Raw genomic sequence first — 22,858 nt, forward strand, 5'->3', positions numbered from 1 at the left:
GTTTGTATATAGATAGATAGAGATATATTAAGCATTTTTTCTCTTTTCCTTCCCATTCATTTTTTTATCATCTAACATAAGATGTATTAGTAATAGTTAACTTTACATCACAGTATTTAAGATACAGGATATCAAAAGAGAAGAGTAAAAATTACCTATTGACTGTGCATCTTCCTCCAGGGAAATGGTTAGTGCATTTTCGGTAGTACGCAGGATAGCTGTATCATGGTAGCTGGAAAATAGGACTTTGTTACTGTTTTTATTTGGAGGGTAAACATACTTCAAGGAGATGTGTAGGGGTGTCAAGTTGATATGTGTTGGACTTTAATGGTCAGTTTTATGTGTTAATTTGGCTAGGCTAAGATACCCAGTTATTCAGTCAAACTAATCTAGATATTGCTGTGAAGACATTTGTAGGTGTGGTTAACACTTATAATTGGTTGACTTTAAGCAAAGGAGATTATCCTAGATAATCTGGGTAGGGCTGATTTAATCAGTCGAAAGCCCTTAGAACAGAACAGAAGTTTCCTGGAAGAAATTCTATCTGTGTACTGCATCTTTAACTCAGCCTGGGAGGTCCACTCTTCCCTTCCTGATGGCCAACCCTAAAGATTTTGGACTTGCCTAGGCAGCCCTTATAATCATGAAAGCTAACTCCTTCATATATATTTACTACTGATTCTGCTTCTCTAATTGAACCTTGGCTAAAAAAGTTTCCTAAATATTTGGTGCCATGTCCAGGATTAAAATAATAACACAGGAATACCATGAAATTAAAAATAATGTTTCATAGACTAAATATTGGACTGAGTTATATAGATAGATTTTCCATGGGTCTGCTCATTTAAGCTCATTTTGTAATTATTTTATACCAGAAAATAGAACACTAATTCATAGATCAAAACAAAACGAAATAAACCTGACATAGTTAATTTGCTTTAAAAAAAAAGCTTTAGGAAGGTGTCTCATTTTACCAAATTATGGCAACTGAGGAATATTTGGAAAAGACCCATGCAAGCTAAGTGATGGTCAATCTTTAGTCGTTAGAAAAAATGAACCACTTAAATGTGGCACACACAACACTAAGAATGATAATTATATAATACCACTTCTGAGATAAAAAAAAAAGACATAGCAGGAGAATAAAAATTAGGACTGAAAAGAAGAATAACACAAACAACATTGTGAATATTTATGGCACTTGCACTAAGGAAAGAACTGCTGGGTTAAAATATGCGTCCTTATGTGCCCCCATCTCTTGATACCCATTAATCTCGCTCAGTGTGAAGGATAACAAACAAAGAACATCTCGAGAAAGAAATGCTAATCTCCTGACAGTCTCAACATTTTCTGAAATTTATATATGAATCAACAGAGGATTCTGCAAAATGTAATTCCGTTTGCTCTTCTGATCACAATTCAATCTGGAAATGAAAGAGAAAAAAGAATATAAGGAAACTGAACTAGAATCATAAATAGAAAGAAAGCAGGTATCATCCCCAGAAACAATGAATACATCTTGAAAAGCAACATGCTGATTCTTTGTATACAACGTACCTTTTTTTTCCTTAAGAACTGTGAAAGCCAAACCAAATGCTATTTGCTTTATGCACCTGGCATCAGACACAATTAGTCATGACTGAGTATCCTTGGGAAAGCACAGCTTTTCTTGTGGATGTAAATGCTTTCAGCTCATTTCAATAAAAGACACTTCTGTCCTGTAGCATCCCTTTTTGAGACGGTGGATTTGGAGTACTTAGATAAAACTAAACTCCCCATGCTCAGAATATGATTATAGCTGCTGTGTGGGCAGCGAGCGGAGAGCTCAGGGGCCCTAGACATCAATCTGAGCCTTGTGATATGCTTTGAGTTAACAAGGGGAAGCCCAGGTGATGCTTCTAGATTTCGCGGGCCAGCTGGTAGAGATGCGAATCACTCAAAAAATTGGGCTGCCTTCATTCTCAAAGTCAACTCCAACAACAGCATTAGGCTGCAGACCCAACTACCCTGAATTGCTAATTAAGTTATTAGCAAATGGAACTTTCAGAAACCTCAGTGTATGGACTAAAATAGGAGAAAAATCTTATGAAAGCACAGGAGCATTTTTGTTTCGCCTTCTCTCAAAATGATGAAATTAGATTTTTTTTTGTCTCTGCCTGCCTCTGAATTATGAAAATAGCATTCCCAATTTCACACATTTTCTCTTCAGCTACCATGCACAATGTGGCACATTTTACTCAAGTTCCTTGTCATTAGTACCACCTCGAAACAACTTGAGATTTTGGTTGTTTTGCTTTTTATTGTGTTTACTTAAAACGTAACAATACTCAGAGGAAAGCATTCTTTGATATCTAAAATCATATTAAAATAGACAAGCTGTTTCTACTTCTTCCATAGTTAAGTATAATGTTACAATCAATAAAACAACAGGTGGTTAGTGCCTGATTACCATAGGAAAAGTGATGTTAGCTGGCATATCTCACAAAATAAATCTCATAACACTTTATTAATCTAAGCAAAACAAAGGAGAGTGGAAGTTATTATGTAAAGCAGTCATGGAGGAGAAATAAAACGAAAAGGGAGTGTGGTAAAATATTTGAAATTCAGAAGTACCAGCACAGATTTTCCCAGACTGTATTCTCAAAATTACACTAAAATTTATAATTTAATCATTCTCCTAGCTTACCCCCAGAGACCTATAGACATTTACCAGGGTGACTGTGCACTGGAGAAAGGAAAATAATCAGATTCTTTGGGGATCCTCTCCCTTCCCCAAAAAGGGGTGTCCTCAAATACAACATTCAAAATCACACTCTTGGAGAGTCACGATGTCCAGTGGCTTATTAAAGGCTCTGATAAGTCCTACAGTTTAAAAGTATAAAACTAAACAAAACCAACTATCAACCAAACTCTGTTTCAGTTTGGTTAAGTCAGTGAACCTCGGACTTATGTAACACCTCTTTTTATGAAAACCTATTTTATCAAACAAAAATATTATTCTGAGCATTTGTTTGGGGAAAAACTGCACTAGATTATTTACTTCACACTCCAGATTTATTTGGAAAAAATCAGTGCTTTAAAAAATTAGTTTTTAGAAGATTATTATCATGTTTGTTTGGAGACCCCTCAGATCCAATGCAATTGTCACTGTCACTCCATTACAGATTTTACCCCTTAATCACCCAGATTGGTTTCTGTAGAAATTCACATTTCTATAGTTACATTACTCATTATTTTTCAAAAGACTATACCATTTACTTTCTCCTCACACCTCTCCCATCTCTCAATGCTGGTGACTGATTCTTCCTTCACTGAGAAATAAAAATAGACCTATTCTTCTTTCCATTAACAAATCTATCAATATATCTAACCAATAGTCTGATTTCCCATGTGTTACAAATGATCAAATTACAAAAATCCTTCCAATTTAAAAACAAACAAAAGCCTCTTTGATTCCCTGAGCCCTCACGTAACTGGTTATTACCACGTTCATATTTGCCTGTCCTTTTATAAACACAGTTAAATACTAATTTTGACGGAGTGGTTTAATACTACTAAGAAATTACTATTACTGATGTTACCAAAACCTTCACTGGCCAACCCCAATGATCAATTTTAACCAACATCATACTTGAAGTTAAGAACCATTGTATACAATACACCATTCCTTCTTTCATGAAAACTTTTCTTTGTGGATTCCCAAACAAAAATCTCTACTGGATTTCTTTCTTTTAATGAATCCTTTTCAGCCTAATTAATGACCCCTCCCCCAATTCCCCAAGTCTATGTGCTCACTCTCAGATCCTTTCTTCTCTCTTTTGAGTTGATTACATGCATTCCTATGGATTTGAATTCATTTTATCCACTGACAATCCTAAAATGTATATCTGGAGTTCATAATTTGATATTTCTGCTTCTAGACATCTTCATTTAAATATGAATTTGGCGTGTACAACTTAACACAGTCAAAATGGATTTCATGGCTCAAAATCCTGCTCCTCCAATATTCCCTGTATCAGCAGGTGATACCAAAACCCCAGGATTTATCCTTGCCCTCATTCCTAGAGATGGTATATGCAGTCCATTAACCACTGTCTGGTTGCTCAGCCATCTGTCAGCTGGTTGTTTACTGTCTGTAAGCTTAAGCATAGGCTTTCAAATTTGACTTCTAATTACTTACACTGCTACAAGTCCAAACCATCACCATCTCTTTTCCAAATTACTTTAAAAACCTATTAACAAAGTGGTCTCTGGGATTTCACCTGATTTATTACCTATATTCTACACAGAATCCAAAGCAGTCTTTTGGAAGCATAAATCAAATCATATCTCTATCATGCTCAAAACCTTCCAGTGGCTTCCTATCACAGAGTAAAATTCAAATTCTCTAGTTTACAAAGCTCTACTTGATATGATCCCTGCCCAGGTCTCTGGCCCTGTCTCCTACCTTTTGTTTCCCTACTACTCTGTTTCAGCCCCTCTGGCCTTGCTGCCCTTGAACCCACTAGGTCATTTCTGTCCACACACCTTTACAATTATTAATTTCTCCATCAGGAATATCTTTTCTGAGATCTCTTTTGGCTGGTTTCTTTATGGTATTCTTGTCTCTCACCCTTTGTCATCATCTCAGAAAGGTGATATCTTCTCCCCAGCTATCTAACCTCCCTCTTCCCCTCACTCTTTATTCCCACACCTTGCTTTAATTTTATATATGTCGTTTATCATTGACCTGAAACTATAACTTAGGCTTAGGTATGTGTTTATTCCTTATATCTTCCACTAGAATGTAAACTGTAAACAGCAGGATACTAATCTGCCAGTTTATTTCTCTTACCCTATCTTTGGACAATACCTGTCATAAAATAGATTCTCAAAATATTTCCTGAATCAAATGCTTCCTGTGTCACATGAATTATGCTACATAGTTATGCTATAAGTGAATGAAATATGGTCCCTGAGGAGCTCACATGCAGCAGGGTATCCTGGTGTTAAAACAATCAATTGTATAGTTTTCTCTTTTTATTGTACTTAAAATTTTAGGTTAGTAAAACATTGTCAAGTTGTGTTGGTTTTTACTTTAAAAGTTTTAAAGCTTTATTTGGTATATAGTGCATTATGAGGTCAGATAGGATTAGGATTGCCAACAGTCATAACTTATTTGGTTCGTATAATTATGATTATTTTTAATCCTTTTTCAATATTCTTGTTCAAGATTCTTCTCTGTTTCAAGACCTCTGCTTCACGGTGTTACAAAGATATTAGAAAGATGCACTGAATTCATGTTTTAAGAAGAAAAAAATACATTTAAAACATTTGCATAAAGTACCAAATTCTATAATACATTTTAGTATAATGTTATATAAAATAGGAAGGCAAATAATAATTAAGTGCTGCCTATGGAAGTGAAGATGAGTTTCACATATTAGACAGTGGGGCTCTTGAAGGGAAGTTAGGAATTGGTGTTACAGGCAGGGTGACCGCACACTAGCGAACATCCTTTGTGCTTGATCAGTGTCTGTGCGGTACTGGTGGTTGTATATTTCATATACATCACCTCATTATAGGAAATGGGTAAATATTTCCAGTTACACTTAGGTATGATAAACATGGTTCAGGTATATAGGCCTAGAATTATCTGTATCAGATGGATCTAGAGAAAAAACTATTAACTTCTGAATTCAGATACCAAAATCTGCAATTTTGTAGCATCTGGTGAAACAGCTCCGTCCTTGGACCACTGTCAACTCCCTTGGTGATCTCATCTAATCTCATGGCTTTAAATGTCACCTATCTGCTGCTGATTTTCTTATTGTTTTCTCCAATGCAGACATCTCCCTTGCAGTCCCCAGCTTTTATGGTCAATGGTTTATTTGAGCGTTCCAAATGAATGTCTAAGACTTAGTATATGCAAATCTAAGTCCCCTCCAAATTCTGCTAAACCTTTAGTCTCCTTGATCTCAATTATGGAAACTCCTTTTTCCCAGTGGTTTATACCCCAAAGCCATCACTGCTCTCTTCTCTTTCTCTCACACCCAATATCCATTTGTCAGTGAATACTGCTGGCTACATATTCTGAAAATGTCCGAATCCAGTGATTTCTCACTGCCTCCACCACTCTCCCCCTCCTCGAAGACACTGTCACCTCTTGCTCAAGATTTTGTAAGAGTCTCTATAATATTTTTCTCCCCTTCTAGGCTATGACAGGCTTGTTCCTCTCTATTTCCTTTGAAGTTAGACTTGACCTTGTGACATGCTTTGGCTAATGAGTTGTAAAGGGCTGTGACACTTTAAGAGTGTATGCATGTTTTGCCACGTCCCCTTTTCCTACCTTATATATTGTTGAAGCCACCAAGACACAGCTGCTGCCTGTTTGAGCACCTTAATGACCATGATGAGCAGAGAACCCTTGTAAACCTGGGTTGAATATACATGTGTGAGAAGTAAAATTTATTGTGGTGATTTACAGAGGTGATGAGATTGTTTGGCACATCAGTATACATTGTAACTAGTATAGGCTTTTAACTGGAATACATGCCTCCACCAGTCTTATGTTAGAAGTGCATCCTGAATGTATAAAGAAGATATGGTACATATACACAATGGAATACTACTCAGCCATAAAAGAGAAGGAGATAATGCCATTTGCAGCAACGTGGATGGACCTAGAGATTATCATTCTAAGTGAAATAAGTCAGACGGAGAAAGACAAATATCATATGATATTGCTTACATGTGGAATCTAAAAAAAAATGATACAAATGAACTTATTTACAAAACAGAAATAGACTCACAGATGTAGAAAACAAACATGGTTACCAAAGGGGAAAGGGAGGGGTGAGGGATAAATTAGGAGTTTGGGATTAAAATATACACACTATTATGTGTAAAATAGATAACCAACAAAGACCTACTGTATAACACAGGGAACTACACTCAATATCTTATAATAACCTATAATGGAAAATCATCTAAAAAAGAATATATGTGTGTGTGTGTGTGTGTATACACACACACACACACACACATATATATATATATAAATCACTTTGCTGTACACCTGAAACTAACACAACATTGTAAGTCAACTATAATTCAATGAAAACAAAAAGAAGTGCAGGCAGAGCAACCCTGTTACAACAGAAGCTAAGCCTTGTCACTCTTCTGCTTAAAACCCACCCATGACTCCTTATTTCTCTTCAAATAAAGGATAAATTTCTTATTATGACATACACGGCCCAAGGTGATCTGACATTCATTTCCTGTTTGATCTTATTTCCTTCTATTTCTCCAACTTGCTCTCCTCCAGCCACAGTCATCTCCTTTCATTATTTTTTTTAATCTTTATTGGAGTATAATTGCTTCACAATGGTGTGTTAGTTTCTGCTGTACAACAAAGTGAATCAGCTGTGTGTATACACATTTCCCCATATCTCCTCCCTCTTGCATCTCCCTTCCACCCTCCCTATCCCACCCCTCTAGGTGGTCACAGAGCACCGAGCTGATCCTGTGCTATGTGGCTGCTTCCCACTAGCTATCTATTTTACATTTGGTAGTGTATATATGTCAATTCTACTCTCTCACTTCGTCCCAGCTTACCCTTCCCCCTCCCCATGTCTTCAAGTCCATTCTCTACATCTGCATCTTTATTCCTCTCCTGCCCCTAGGTTCATGAGAACCATTTTTTTTTATTCCATATATATGTGTTAGTGTACGGTATTTGCTTTTCTCTTTCTGACTTACTTCACTCTGTATGACAGACTCTAGGTCCATCCACCTCACTACAAACAAAGAAACAAACTCAGTTTTGTTTCTTTTTATGGCTGAGTAATATTCCATTTTATATATGTGCCACATCTTCTTTATCCATTCATCTGTTGTTGGACACTTAGGTTGCTTCCATGTCCTGGCTATTGTAAATAGAGCTGCAATGAACATTGTGGTACATGACAGGGTATACGCCCAGCAGTGGGATTACAGGATCATATAGTAGTTCTACTTTTAGTTTTTTAAGGAGCCTCCATACTGTTCTCTATAGTGGCTCTACCAATTGACATCCCACCAACAGCGCAGGAGGGGTCCCTTTTCCCTCTATTGTTACTGTGACACAGCAGGCACACTCCCCACTCTGAGTCTTTGCCCCACTTTATTCCTCTTCCCGAAGTGCTCTTCAGTCAGACATTCTGACTGAGCACTCTCACTGCTCCTCCAGACCTTTTCTTAAATGTCATCTTCTCCATGAAGCTTTTTCCATCTAACTCTTTTCCAGTTTCAGTCTCTCCCTAGAACTCACCACACTTATAAATGTAGTTTTCCTGGCACAATCACTTTAGCACATAATTTGTTAATTTATTATGTTTATGTTTCTCTGTCTGACATTCTACACTAGAATGTGAGCTTCAGAAGGGCAAGGATTATTTTGTCTGTTTGAGAAAACAATTGAGAAAAAGTAGGGTTGAAAAGATGGGGTAAGGAGTAAAAATTGAAACATAAATAGAATAAGTATTGTTTATCTTATCAATTATGAATCTTTTTAACCAATATTATTTATGTTTAATCAGAATTAATCATTTCTAATTCAACACAGCTAATATTACTTCTAGATCATTTGTCCCTGCTGACTGCACCCTTGTTACAGCCTTGTATATGGAAAGCACCTTTAGATGTTTATGTGATCTTTCTTCCAAATTCTTTAATGTCTCCAATTTCTCCCTTCTTTTGAGAGGAAGTTTACAGTTACTGGTAAAACTGTTGACAAGCATATCACATGGTAAGTGGAAATAATAACCCACCCTTAGGTGGAACATGTCTTTCAATCCTTGTGTGTGTGTAGGTGTTTTTCACACTAGGGAAGATATAATGAGTCCAGGAAAAAAACTGGATATTCCTCTTTTCATTCATAAAGTCATAAGATCATTTCCTAAAATTTTATGACACTGATATGAAATGAATATTTGTGTGCTCCCCAAATGCAAACATTGAAATTCTCACCACCAATGTGATGGTATTAGAAGATGGGGCCTTTGCGAGGTCACTAGGTCAAGGGTGGAGCTCTCATGAACCTGATTAGTGCCCTAAATAGCTCTCTCACCATTTGCACCACTGAGGACACAGTGGAAAGATGGCCATCTCTGAACCAGGAGGCAGGCTCTCACCAGACACCCAATCTGCCAATGCCCTTGATTTTCCAGCCTCAGGAAGAGTGAGAAATAAGTTTCTTGTTGTGTATAAGTTACTTGGTCTATGGTATTTTTGTGATAGCAACCTGAATGGACTAAGACACCTACAAAAAAGTTACGGTAAAGTATTCAACTTTTGTAAATAAACTAAATTTTAAAAACAGTTCTGTGTTATATTGACCAGCATATAATCTTTTGATTACAAATGAACAATCTGAGACCCAATTAGCAAATTCTTTAGCCAATGGTGGTGACACCAAATTTCAGCGTTAAAGTTATGAATAGAGCCCAAATTTAATGGACTTTTAGTGGACAATTTACCCCTGTATACTGGCTCTTAAAATGTATTAGCTAAAAAAAAAAAAAAAAAAACCCAAAAAGCTCCATGTGGTTTTGTATGAAAAGGCTTATTATTTTTACTAACACTGTTAATAGTCGTCTTTCTCCATCCAGGTAGCATATGGTCAGTGTTTCTTTATCTGGGTTCTCCTATTTCCATATATAAATAGGTGACTACTTATGATATTATCCAGTACATCTCACCTAATCTCCCCTTAAAAAACAGAACTCAACAATGCTTAGAATTTAGCATTAGTATTCTGAGAGATTTATTGAGGGGTATTTTACTTTAAGGTCACTTAGTACAAAATTGGCTAGAGATCTTAGGGATCCCTTCAACCTTTAGGCTTTTGCAACCTCTTACACCTGAAGTTTATATCATCACTCTGGTCTGAATGTTTGTGTCTTCCCCAAATTCATATGTTGAAATCCTAACCTTCTAAGGTGATGTTATTAGAATGCGGGGCTTTGGGGAGACAGTTAGGTCACTGATGAATGCCATTAGTGCCTTATAAAAGAGGCTCCAGAGAGATCCCTAACCCCTTTGCCACATGAAGATACAATGACAATCTATGACCCAGCAGTCGGTGACCCTCAAGCAACAATGCTGGTATCCTGATCTCCGACTTCCTGCTTGCAGAACTGTGAGTAATAAATGTTTATTTTTTGCAAGTTACCCATTTGCAGTATTTTGCTATGGCAGCCCAAATGTCATAAGACATATCACACTTTGTGTGCCCCAGTCTTAGTTAAAATGCTCCTAATGTCACTGGGGTATTATAGATGAATAAAAACTCAACATATATTAATGGTTTGCCTGAATAATAAGAGGCAATAATTTTCCCAAGGGCATGCACTAGTGATGGGATGTTTTCTGAGCTAGTTAAGTTCCCTGACTCTGAGGCTGACATTACTAAATATGTTAATTAGCTATAAAATACTTGAAAGCATTACTTTTGAAGATTGCAACAACATTCTAAGTCAAAAATAATGCATTTAGAGAATATGGGAATGTTCTGATTCTTGATACAAGTAGCTTTTGGGGGGGGAATGTTGCATGACAAATGATAAATTGAACCAAATTCTCAAAAATGGGAGTTATATTTGAGTGACAAAATAAGTAAAATATTTGTTTCTATTAATCCATTATAAATAAATCTGTACATTTTTATCCATTGTAAATCAGGCTGAGATTAGGATTCAGAGGATGTGGATCAGAGTTATGTTCTAATGCCAAATGGAATCATAATATTTATTGGCAATGAAATACTTATAAAGTAAAATTCTTAGAATTCTTAGATTTGTCTCTAAATTAATTGAGGAATCAAAATACAATTACAATTTTTTAAACATATTTTTAGAGTATAATTGATTTACGGTGCTGTGTTAGTTTCTACTGTATAACAAAGTGAATCAGTTATACATATACATATGTTCCCATATCTCTTCCCTCTTGTGTCTCCCTCCCTCCCACCCTCCCTATCCCACCCCTCTAGGTGGTCACAAAGCACCAAGCTGATCTCCCTGTGCTATGCGGCTGCTTCCCACTAGCTATCTATTTTACATTTGGTAGTGTATATATGTCAATTCTACTCTCTCACTTCGTCCCAGTTTACCCTTCCCCCTCCCTGTGTCCTCAAGTCCATTCTCTATGTCTGCATCTTTATTCCTGTCCTGCCCCTAGGCTCTTCAGAACCACTTTATAAAAAATTCCATATATATGTGTTAGCACACAGTATTTGCTTTTCTCTTTCTGACTTACTTCACTCTGTATGACAGACTCTAGTTCTATCCACCTCACTACAAATAACTCAATTTCATTTCTTTTTATGGCTGACTAATATTCCATTATATCTATGTGCTACATCTTCTTTATCCATTCATCTGTCAATGGACACTTAGGTTGCTTCCATCTCCTGGCTATTGTAAATAAAGCTGCTATGAACATTGTGGTATTTGACTCTTTTTGAATTATGGTTTTCTCAGGGTATATGCTCAGTAGTGGGATTGCTGGGTCATACGGTAGTTCTAGTTTTAGTTTTTTAAGGAACCTCCATACTGTTCTCTATAGTGGCTGTATCAATTCACATTCCCACCAACAGTGCAAGAGGGTTCCCTTTTCTCCACACCCTTTCCAGCATTTATCTTTTGTAGATTTTTTGATGATTGGCCATTCTGACTGGTGTGAGGTGATACCTCATTGTAGTTTTGATTTGCATTTCTCTAATGATTAGTGATGTTGAGCATCCTTTCATGTGTTTGTTGGCAATCTGTATATCTTCTTTGGAGAAATGTCTGTTTAGGTCTTCTGCCCATTTTTGGATTGGGTTGTTTGTTTTTTTATAATTACAATTTTAGAATTTAAATACATGTTTTGGCCTACCTCCAAATTTTCTACTATTTTATATGTTTGAATTGTTTAATAACAAGAGTTTTGATAGTCACAATATTTTGGACTAATGATGAGATAGCATTTTCTTGTGATTTCTGTGATTTTTCCATAAAAGAATCAAAATAAGCTATTCTATTTTTAGTATAAGTATTTACAACCCCAATAACAAGTTTTTTTTTAAATTTCTGAAATAAATGGCATGTAGTTACTTTTTCTTCAATCATTAAACAGATTGTGTTGAGACTAAAAAAGCATCATATTTATATCAACCATCAATTGAGATTTTAAACCAAGAGTAAGGATACTGTTTTTAATAAAATCTTAGAATAAGGTTTTCTTTTTTTAAATCTTGCATTTATTTCTTTTATCTCCTGAAAATGTGAGCAAACAAACTGCAGTACAGCAAAGGAATTGGAAAAGCTCTAAGAATATTCAAAGTAAACATTTTTTTAGAGCAGGGTTGTAATTAGCTAACACACAAAGAATTCCTTCTATAAGCATCTTGCATAACTTAAGAGAATTTCTCTTAAAGCATACTCATGCCTGCAGGTAGAGATCTGCAGGTAGAGATCTGCCTATAGGTGTTTATCTGCCTGTCTTCAGTAAAAATGAAAAAAAATTAAGGCATTTTTTTTTTTAGCAGCATATATTAACCTTCTGTTGCCTGAAAGAAAGAAGTCTTAAAGCATATGTACCTGCCGATGGGAATGCTTTGGCAAGATTTTCTGCCGAAGGCCAATATCAGTAAAATAGACTAGACTGTGTTTAAGTTGGAATAATCAGGGGAAAAAATAATGATACTAAGTACAAATTAGTAAGATTGGCATTTAGCACAAAAAGGTAGAGAAATAGTTTTTGCTTGCTCCTTTATTCTTGTTTTTGCTTTGGCCTTTTCTTTAGGAGTTAGTTACATTTTTAGTGTCGAATGTCTGCTGGGTTACTAACTTTTCCCTCCAAAGAACACTAATTTGTAAAGTGACTGAATTCTCTAAAACAGAACTCTTCCTCAGGTACTTGAAATAGCAACTGTTCTACTAAGGTGTTGGTTGGGATGGCAATACTTCTACTCATTGTTTTTTTTTTTTTTTTTTTTTTTTTTTAACCGTTAGAAAAACATTTTGCTTTGAAACAATTGCTAATTCCTAGGAAGTTGCAAAGATAGTATATCGAGATTATCTATGTTCTTTATCCAGTTTCTTCAAATAGTGACATCTCACATAACCACAGAATAACATCAAAATAAGGAAATTAACATCAGACAAATGTGGGTGTGTAATTCTAAGCTGTTTCATCACATGTATAAATTCACATAACCACCACCACAATCGACATACTGAAGGATCAGATGACCACAAAGATCTCCCTCCTGCTACTCTTTTTGTGTTTAAAATACATCTTTATTGCAGTATAATTGCTTCACAATACTGTGTTAGTTTCTGTTGTACACCAAAGTGAATCAGCCATATGCATACATATGTCCCCATATTTCCTCCCTCTTGAGCCTCCCTCCTACCCTCCCTATCCCACCCCTCTAGGTGGACGCAAAGCACCGAGCTGATTTCCCTGTGCTATGCGGCTGCTTCCCACTAGCTAGCTATTTTACGTTTGGTAGCGTATATATGTCGATGTTACTCTCACTTAGCCCCAGCTTCCCCCTCCCACCCGCTGCATCCTCAAGTCCATTCTGTATGTCTGTGTCTTTATTCCTGCCCTACCACTAGGTTCATCACTATCTTTTTTTTTTTTTTTAAGATTCCGTATATCTGCGTTAGCAGACAGTGTTTGTTTTTCTCTTTCTGACTTACTTCATTCTGAATGACAGACTCTAGGTCCATCCACCTCACTACAAATAACTGAATTTCATTTTTTTTATGGCTGAGTAATCTTCCATTGTATATATGTGCCACATCTTCTTTATCCATTCATCTGTTGATGGACATTTAGCTTTGTTCCATGTCCTGGCTATTGTAAATAGTGCTGCAATGAACATGTGGTACTTGACCTTTTGAATTATGGTTTTCTCAGGGTATATGCCCAGTAGTGGGACATCTGGGTCATATGGTAGTTCTGTTTTTGTTTTTAAAGGAACCTCCATACTGTTCTCCATAGTGGTTGTATCAGTTTACATTCCTACCAAGAGTGTAGGAGTGTTCCATTTTCACCACACCCTTTCCAGCATTTATTGTTTCTAGATTTTTTGATGATGGCCATTCTGACTCATGTGAGATGATACCTCATTGTAGTTTTGATTTTCATTTCTCTAATAATTAGTGATGTTGAGCATCTTTTCATGTTCTTCTTGGCCTTTTGTATGTTTTCTTTGGTGAAATGTCTGTTTAGGTCATCTGCCCATTTTTTAATTGAATTGTTTGTTTTTTTGATACTGAGCTCCATGAACTCTTTGTATATTTTGGAGACTAATCCTTTGTCCATTGCTTCATTTGCAAATATTTTCTCCCATTCTGAGGGTTGTCTTTTTGCCTTGCTTATGATCTCCTTTGCTCTGCAAAAGCTTTTAAGTGTAATTAGGTACCATTTGTTTATTTTTGTTTTTATTTCCATTACTCTAGGAGGTGGGTCAAAAAAGATCTTGCTGTGGTTTATGTCAAAGAGTGTTTTTCCTATGTTTTCCTCTAAGGGTTTTATAGTGTCTGGTCTTAAATCCTTTTGGAGTTTATTTTTTTGTATGGTGTTAGTGAGTGTTCTAATTTCATTCTTTTATGTGTAGCTGTCCAGTTTTCTCAGCATCACTTATTGAAGAGGCTGTCTTTTCTCCATTGTATGTTCTTGCCTCCTTTGTCATAAATTAGGTGCCTATATGTGAATGGGTTTATCTCTGGGCTTCCTATCTTGTACCATTGATCTATATTTCTGGTTTTGTGCCAGTACCATAGTGTCTTGATTACTGTAGCTTTGTAGTATAGTTTGAACACAGGGAGCCTGATTCCTCTAGCTCCATTTTTCTTTCTCAACATTGCTTTGTCTATTTGGAGTCTTTTGTGTTTCCATACGAATTGTGAAATTTTTTGTTCTAGTTCTGTGAAAAATGCAATTGGTAGTTTGATAGGGATTGCATTGAATCTGTAGATTGCTTTGGGAGTATAGTCATTTTCACAATATTGATTCTTCCAATCCAAGAACATGGTATATTTTTTCATCTGTTTATGTCATCTTTGATTTCTTTCATCGGTGTCTTATAGTTTTCTGAGTACAAGTCGTTTGCCTCCTTCGGCAGGTTTATTTCTAGGTATTTTATTCTTTTTGTTGCGATGGTAAATGGGATTGTTTCCTTAATTTCTCTTTCTGATTTTTCGTTGTTAGTGTATAGGAATGCAGAGATTTCTGGGCATTAATTTTGTATCCTGCTACTTTACCAAATTCATTAATTAGTTCTAGTAGTTTTCTGGTGGCATCTTTAGGATTTTCTATTTATAGTATCATGTTATCTGCAAACAGTGACAGTTTTACTTCTTGTTTTCCAATTTGTATTTGTTATTTTTCTTTTTCTTCTCTGATTGCTGTGGCTAGGACCTCCAAAACTATGTTGAATAAGAGTGGTGAGAGTGGACATCCTTGTCTTACTCCTGATCTTAGAGGAAATGCTCTCAGTTTTTCACCATTGAGTATGGTGTTTGCTGTGGGTTTGCCATATATGGCCATTATTATGTTGAGTTAGGTTCCCTCTATGCCCATTTTCTGGAGAGTTTTTTTAATCACAAATGGGTGTAAAATTTTGTCAAAAGCCTTTTCTGCATTTATAGAGATGATCATATAGTTTTTATTCCTTAAACTGTTAATGTGGTGTTTCACATTGATTGATTTGCATATGTTGAAGAATCCTTGCATACCTGGGATAAATCCCACTTGGTCATGGTGTATGATCCTTTTAATATGTTGTTGGATTCTGTCTGCTAGTATTTGGTTCAGGATTTTTGCATCCATGTTTATCAGTGCTATTGGTCTATAATTTTCTTTTCTGGGGATATCTTTTTCTGGTTTTGGTATCAGGGTGATTGTGGCTTCATTGAATGAATTTGAGAGTGTTCTTCCCTCTGCAATGTTTTGGAAGAGTTTGAGAAGGACTGGTGTCAGCTTGTCTCTAAATGTTTGATAGAATTCACCTGTGAAGCCATTTGGTCCTGGACTTTCGTTTGTCGGAAGATTTTTAATTACAGTTTCAATTTCATTACTTGTGATAGGGTTGTTTATATTTTCTAATTCTTCCTGGTTCAGTCTTGGAAAATTGTACCTTTCCAAGAATTTGTCATTTCTTCGTGGCTGTCCTTTTTTTTTTGGCATACAGTTGTTTGTATTAGTCTCTTATAATCCTTTGTATTTCTCCAGTGTCAGTTGTGATTTCTCCTTTTTCATTTCTAATTTTATTGATTTGCATCCTCTCCCTTATTTTCTTACCCATTGATTTCAGAATTGACAACTGGTTAAAAAGTAGAGGATCTGATTCTCCATGAGATATTTTCTTAAGACAAAGTCTTTATTTTCATACCATCCCAAACCTATTGTATCTAAATCTTATCTCTGTTTTATCTTTTACATATTACTTTTTACTTATTTCTGTAACCTTATATTTACCCAATTGACTTCTAGAATGCTGACAAAAAAATTTCACATTACTGAAAATTATCTATATACATTTTTGTGTTTATACTTGCTGTCTATCATGATATGTATATGTCTATACATTTGTAGATCCATGGTGAAATCCTCATTCCAAATCATGCTCTTGTATTCCACATGCTTGCATAACCCACATATATTCTACATGTATGTCCACAACTTTAAAATCCCTGTAGATACTCACTGTATTTGTATATGTATTTCTTTAGAGTTTTCAAGGAAATAAACTCTTATCATATTGTTTAGCTCTTAGAACAAACCTATGAAGAGAGTTTTACTGTACTCAGTTCAGAGATATGGAAACAGTATTTTAAAGATGATGAAAATTGCAAAATTAATATTCATGTTAAATAGCAGAGCTCTGATTTCTAGATCAACTAGCAACATTTGGTTGGGGAGGAATCTCCATTGTTCACTCCTACTAATAAAATCTGTGGACACTAGAGCTTGCTTTTCAAAATCATGTTGTAATTTACTTAGGAGAGAAAGTGCTCTATGATTTTACTGTTGAAACACTAGTACATCAGTATAAAATGTTAGGATTTAGTTAACTGGTGATGGATCTCACCCCAACAGGGCGGGGCAGAGCCTGTAGGCAAGAATGAGGGCAGACAGGCAAATTGGATAAAAGAGGCATAGAAGCTCATTCTAGGAGATGCTCTACTTTTCTACTTTGGCTTAAGGTCCCCCTTTTTGCATTTCTTTCCTTTCGTTTCTTTTCTTTTCTCTACAAGTTATCTGGAGATCCATGTTGCAGTCAGCCAAACTGAAGTTTGGCTGGGACAACTCTGATTCTTATTTTTCTAGTACTAGTGAGGTTTTAAATATATGTACTTCCATGAAGAAGTCTGAAATACAAGAGAGAAAACTCTCCCACACAAACACCTTTCAAGCAATTATGAGTGCCTAGTGTCACATCACCTGACAATCCACTGGCTAAATCAAGTTGCATGTATATCTGTGTGTGTATGTTGTGTCTCTGTCTCAGTTTCTGACTTGCTCTTTCTCTCATATGTAAAAATGAGAGAGAAAAAATGTAAAAATTCATTTTACAGTTATAGACATTTTGGTTAATCATAGAAATTTACTATTATATAAAATATTTCTGTGCATTTTGTGTACATGTCTCCTAGGGCCATATGCCTAATTTAGAGGGCCCAGTGCAAAATGAAAATGCAGGGCCCCTGGTCCATAATTATTCAGAATCAGAAGATGATGACAGAAGGGCATTAAAACAAAAAGTGGAGCCCTTCTAAGCACAGGTTGTACACCCACAAAGCTGGTCCTGTTCCTAGGACATACATACAAGATATTTCACTGGATTAATCTAGAAATGGACTTAGTAGGTTGTAGGGTTGTGAACAACTCTGGTTTTGTTAGATAATGCCAAAATATTTTCAAAGTGATTATACAAATATACATGCTTATATGCAGTATGTAAGATTTCCTGTGCTAACCCTTGATACTACCAGAGTTTGAAATGAGAAAGCCATGGCCAAATAGAAGAATGGTCAACCTCCTCCTTTTCAAGACTTTCCTATTTGTGTAAATGATGTTTTCATTCTTCCAATTACAATCTTCACTCCCTCATTTCCAGTAGTGTTTTACTTAGTTAAATAAATTCAGCCACTATGGAAAACAGTATGGAAATTCCTTAAAAAAAGAACTACCATATGGCCCAGCAATTCCACTCCTGAGTATTTATCAAAAGAAAACACAAATTCAAAAGATATATGCACCCCTATGTTCACTGCAACATTATTTATAATAACCAAGATATGGAAGTAAACCAAATGCCCATCGATAGATGAATGGATAAAGATGCATATATATATATATATATATATATATATATATATATATATATGTAAAATGCACATTAAGGTCCAAACTTAAATCCAGCTGACTGCAACATGGATGCCCAGATGACTTGTAGAGAAAATAAAACAAAGGAAAGGAAAGAAATGAAAAGAGGGGGACCTTAATATGCATAATATATATATATTCATATATATATATGAATATTGCTTAGCCATAGACAGGAATGAAATCTTGCCATTTGTGACAACACAGCTGGACCTAGACAGTATTATGCTACGTGAAATAAGTCAGACAGAGAAAGACAGATACTGTATAATTTTACTTATATGTGCAATCTAAGAAACAAAACAAATGAACAAATATAAAACAGAAACAAAGTTATAGATACAGAGACCCAATAGGCAGGTACCAGAAAGGAGGGAATGGGGTGGGGGGAGGAAAGAAATAAGTGAAAGAGATTAAGAGGTACAAAATTCTGAGAGGGTAGACAGCAGAAGCAAGAAGAACTACAGTCCTGCAGCCTGTGGAACAAAAACCACATTCGCATAAAGATAGACAAGATGAAAATGCAGAGGGCTATGTGACAGATGAAGGAATAAGATAAAACCCCAGAAAAACAACTAAATGAAGTGGAGATAGGCAACCTTCCAGAAAAAGAATTCAGAATAATGAGAGTGAAGATGACCCAGGACCTCGGAAAAAGAATGGAGGCAAAGATCAAGAAGATGCAAGAAATGTTTAACAAAGACCTAGAAGAATTAAAGAACAAACAAACAGAGATGAAAAATACAATAACTGAAATGAACACTACACTAGAAGGAATCAACAGCCGAATAACTGAGGCAGAAGAATGGATAAGTGACCTGGAAGACAGAATGGTGGAATTCCCTGCTGCAGAACAGAATAAAGAAAAAAGAACGAAAAGAGATGAAGACAGCCTAAGAGACCTCTAGGACAACATTAAATGCAGCAACATTCACATTATAGGGGTCCCAGAAGGAGAAAAGAGAAAGAAAGGACCAGAGAAAATATTTGAAGAGATTATAGTCAAAAAATTCCCTAACATGGAAAAGGAAATAGCCACCCAAGTCCAGGAAGTGCAGAGTCCCATACAGAATAAACCCAAGGAGAAACACACCGAGACACATAGTAATCTAATTGGTGAAAATTAAAGGCAAAGAAAAATTATTGAAAGCATAAAGGGAAAAAGGACAAATAACATACAAGGGAACTCCAAACAGAAAATTAATAAGAAAACACAAGATTTAAATGACACAATAGGCCAGATAGATTTAATTGATATTTATAGGACATTCCATCTGAAAACAGCAGATTACACTTTCTTCTTAAGTGTGCACAGAACATTCTCAAGGATAGATCACATCTTGGGTCACAAATAAAGCCTCAGTAAATTTAAGAAAATTGAAATCATATCAAGCATCTTTTCTGAGCACAACACTATGAGCTTAGAAATGAATTACAGGGAAAAAAACATAAAAAACACAAACACATAGAGGCTAAACAATACGTTACTAAATAACCAAGAGATCACTGAAGAAATCAAAGAGGAAATCAAAAATTACCTAGAGAAAAATGACAATGAAAACATGACGATCCAAAACCTACGGGATGCAGCAAAAGCAGTTCTAAGAGGGAAGTTTATAGCTATACAAGCCTACCTCAAGAAACAAGAAAAATCTCAAATAAACATTCTAACCCTACACTTAAAACAACTAGGGAAAGAAGAACAAACAAAACCCAAAGTTAGCAGAAGGAAAGAAATGATAAAGATCAGAGCAGAAATAAATGAAATAGAAACAAAGAAAACAATAGCAAAGATCAATAAAACTAAAAGCTGATTCTTTAAGAAGATAAATAAAATTGATAAACCATTAGCTAGACTCATCAAGAAAAAGAGAGAGAGGACTCAAATCAATAAAATTAGAAATGAAAATGGAGAGGTTACAACAGACACCGCAGAAATACAAAGCATCCTAAGAGAGTACTACAAGCAACTCTATGCCAATAAAATGGACAACCTGGAAGAAATGGACAAATTCTTAGAAAGGTATAAGCTTCCAAGACTGAAGCAGGAAGAAATAGAAAATATGAACAGACCAATCACAAGTGATGAAATGCAAACTTTCATTAAAAATCTTCCAACAAACAAAAGTCCAGGACCAGATGGCTTCACAGGTGAATTCTATCAAACATTTAGAGAAGAGTAACACCCATCCTTCTCAAACGCTTCGAAAAATTGCAGAGGAAAGAACACTCCCAAACTCATTCTTGAGGCCACCATCACCCTGATACCAAAACCAGACAAAGATACTACAAAAAAAAATTACACACCAAATCACTGATGAATATAGATGCAAAAATCCTCAACAAAATACTAGCAAACAGAATCCAACAACACATTCAAAGGATCATGCACCATGATCAAGTGTGATTTATCCCAGGGATGTAAGGATTCTTCAATATACGCAAATCAATCAATGTGATACACGATATTAACAAATTGAAGAATAAAAACCATACGATCATCTCAATAGATGCAGAAAAATCTTTTGACAAAATTCAACACCGATTTATGATAAAAACTCTCCAGAAAGTGGGCATAGAGGGAACCTACCTCAACATAATAAAGGCCATATATGACAAACCCACAGCAAACATCATTCTCAATGGTGAAAAACTGAAAGCATTTCCTCTAAGATCAGGAACAAGACAGGGATTTCCACTCTCACCACTTTTATTCAACATTGTTTTGGAAGTCCTAGCCACGGCAATCAGAGAAGAAAAAGAAATAAAAGGAATACAAATTGGAAAAGAAGAAGTAAAACTGTCACTGTTTGCAGATGACATGATACTATAAATAGAGAATGCTAAAGATGCCACCAGAAAACTACTAGAGCTAATCAATGAATTTGGTAAAGTTGCAGGATACAAAATTAATGCACAGAAATCTCTTGTAATCCTATACACTAATGATGAAAAATCTGAAAGAGAACATAAGGAAACACTCCCAGTTACCACTGCAACACAAAGAATAAAATACCTAGGAATAAACCTACATAGGGAGAACAAAGACCTATATGCAGAAAACCATAAGACACTGATGAAAGAAATTAAAGATGATACCAACAGATGGAGAGATATACCACATTCTTGGATTGGAAGAATCAATATTGTGAAAATGACTATACTACCCAAAGCAATCTACAGATTCAATCCAATCCCTATCAAATTACCAATGGCATTTTTTACGGAACTAGAACAAAAAAAGCTTAAAATTTGTATGGAGACACAAAAGACCCTAAATAGCCAAAGCAGTCTTGAGGGAATAAAACGGAGCTGGAGGAATCAGACTCCCTGACTTCAGACTATACTATAAAGCTACAGTAATCAAGGCAATATTGTACTAGCACAAAAACAGAAACATAGGTCAATGGAACAAGATAGAAAGCCCAAAGATAAACCCACACACCTATGGTCAACTAATCTGTGACAAAGGAGGCAAGGCTGTACAATGGAGAAAAGACAGTCTCTTCAATAAGTGGTGCTAGGAAAACTGGACAGCTACATGTAAAAGAATGAAATTAGAACACTCCCTAACACCATACACAAAAATAAACTCAAAATGGACTAGAAACCTAAATGTAAGACCAGACACTACAAAACTCTTAGAGGAAAACATAGGAAGAACATTCTATGACATAAATCACAGCAAGATCTTTTTTGATCCACCTCCTAGAGAAATGGAAATAAAAACAAAAATAAACAAATGGGACCTAATGAAACTTCAAAGCTTTTGCCCAGCAAAGGAAACCATAAACAAGATGAAAAGACAACCCTCAGAATGGGAGAAAATATTTGCAAATGAATCAACAGACAAAGGATTAATCTCCAAAATATATAAACAGCTCATGCAGCTCAATGTTAAAAAAACAAACAACCCAATCCAAAAATGGACAGAAGACCTAAATAGACATTTCTCCAAAGAAGACATACAGATGACCAAGAAACACATGCAAAGCTGCTCAACATCACTAATTATTAAAGAAAGGCAAATCAAAACTACAATGAGGTATCACCTCACACCAGTTAGAAATGGCATCATCAGAAAATCTACAAACAGCAAATGCTGGAGAGGTTGTGGAGAAAAGGGAACTCTCTTGCACTGTTGGTGGGCATGTACATTGATACAGCTACTATGGAGAACAGTATGGAGGTTCCTTAAAAAACTAAAAATAGAATTACCATATGACCCAGCAATCCCACTACTGGGCATATACCCAGAGAAAACCATATTTCAAAAAGACACATGCACCCCAATGTTCATTGCAGCACTCTTTACAATAGCCAGGTCATGGAAGCAACCTAAATGCCCATCAACAGACAGATGGATAAAGAAGATGTGGTACATATAAACAATGGAATATTACTCAGCCATAAAAAAGAATGAAATTGGGTCATTTGTTGAGACATGGTT

This window comes from Phocoena sinus, chromosome 5 (genome assembly GCF_008692025.1).
Source record: "Phocoena sinus isolate mPhoSin1 chromosome 5, mPhoSin1.pri, whole genome shotgun sequence".
In the NCBI taxonomy this organism is placed as follows: domain Eukaryota; kingdom Metazoa; phylum Chordata; class Mammalia; order Artiodactyla; family Phocoenidae; genus Phocoena; species Phocoena sinus.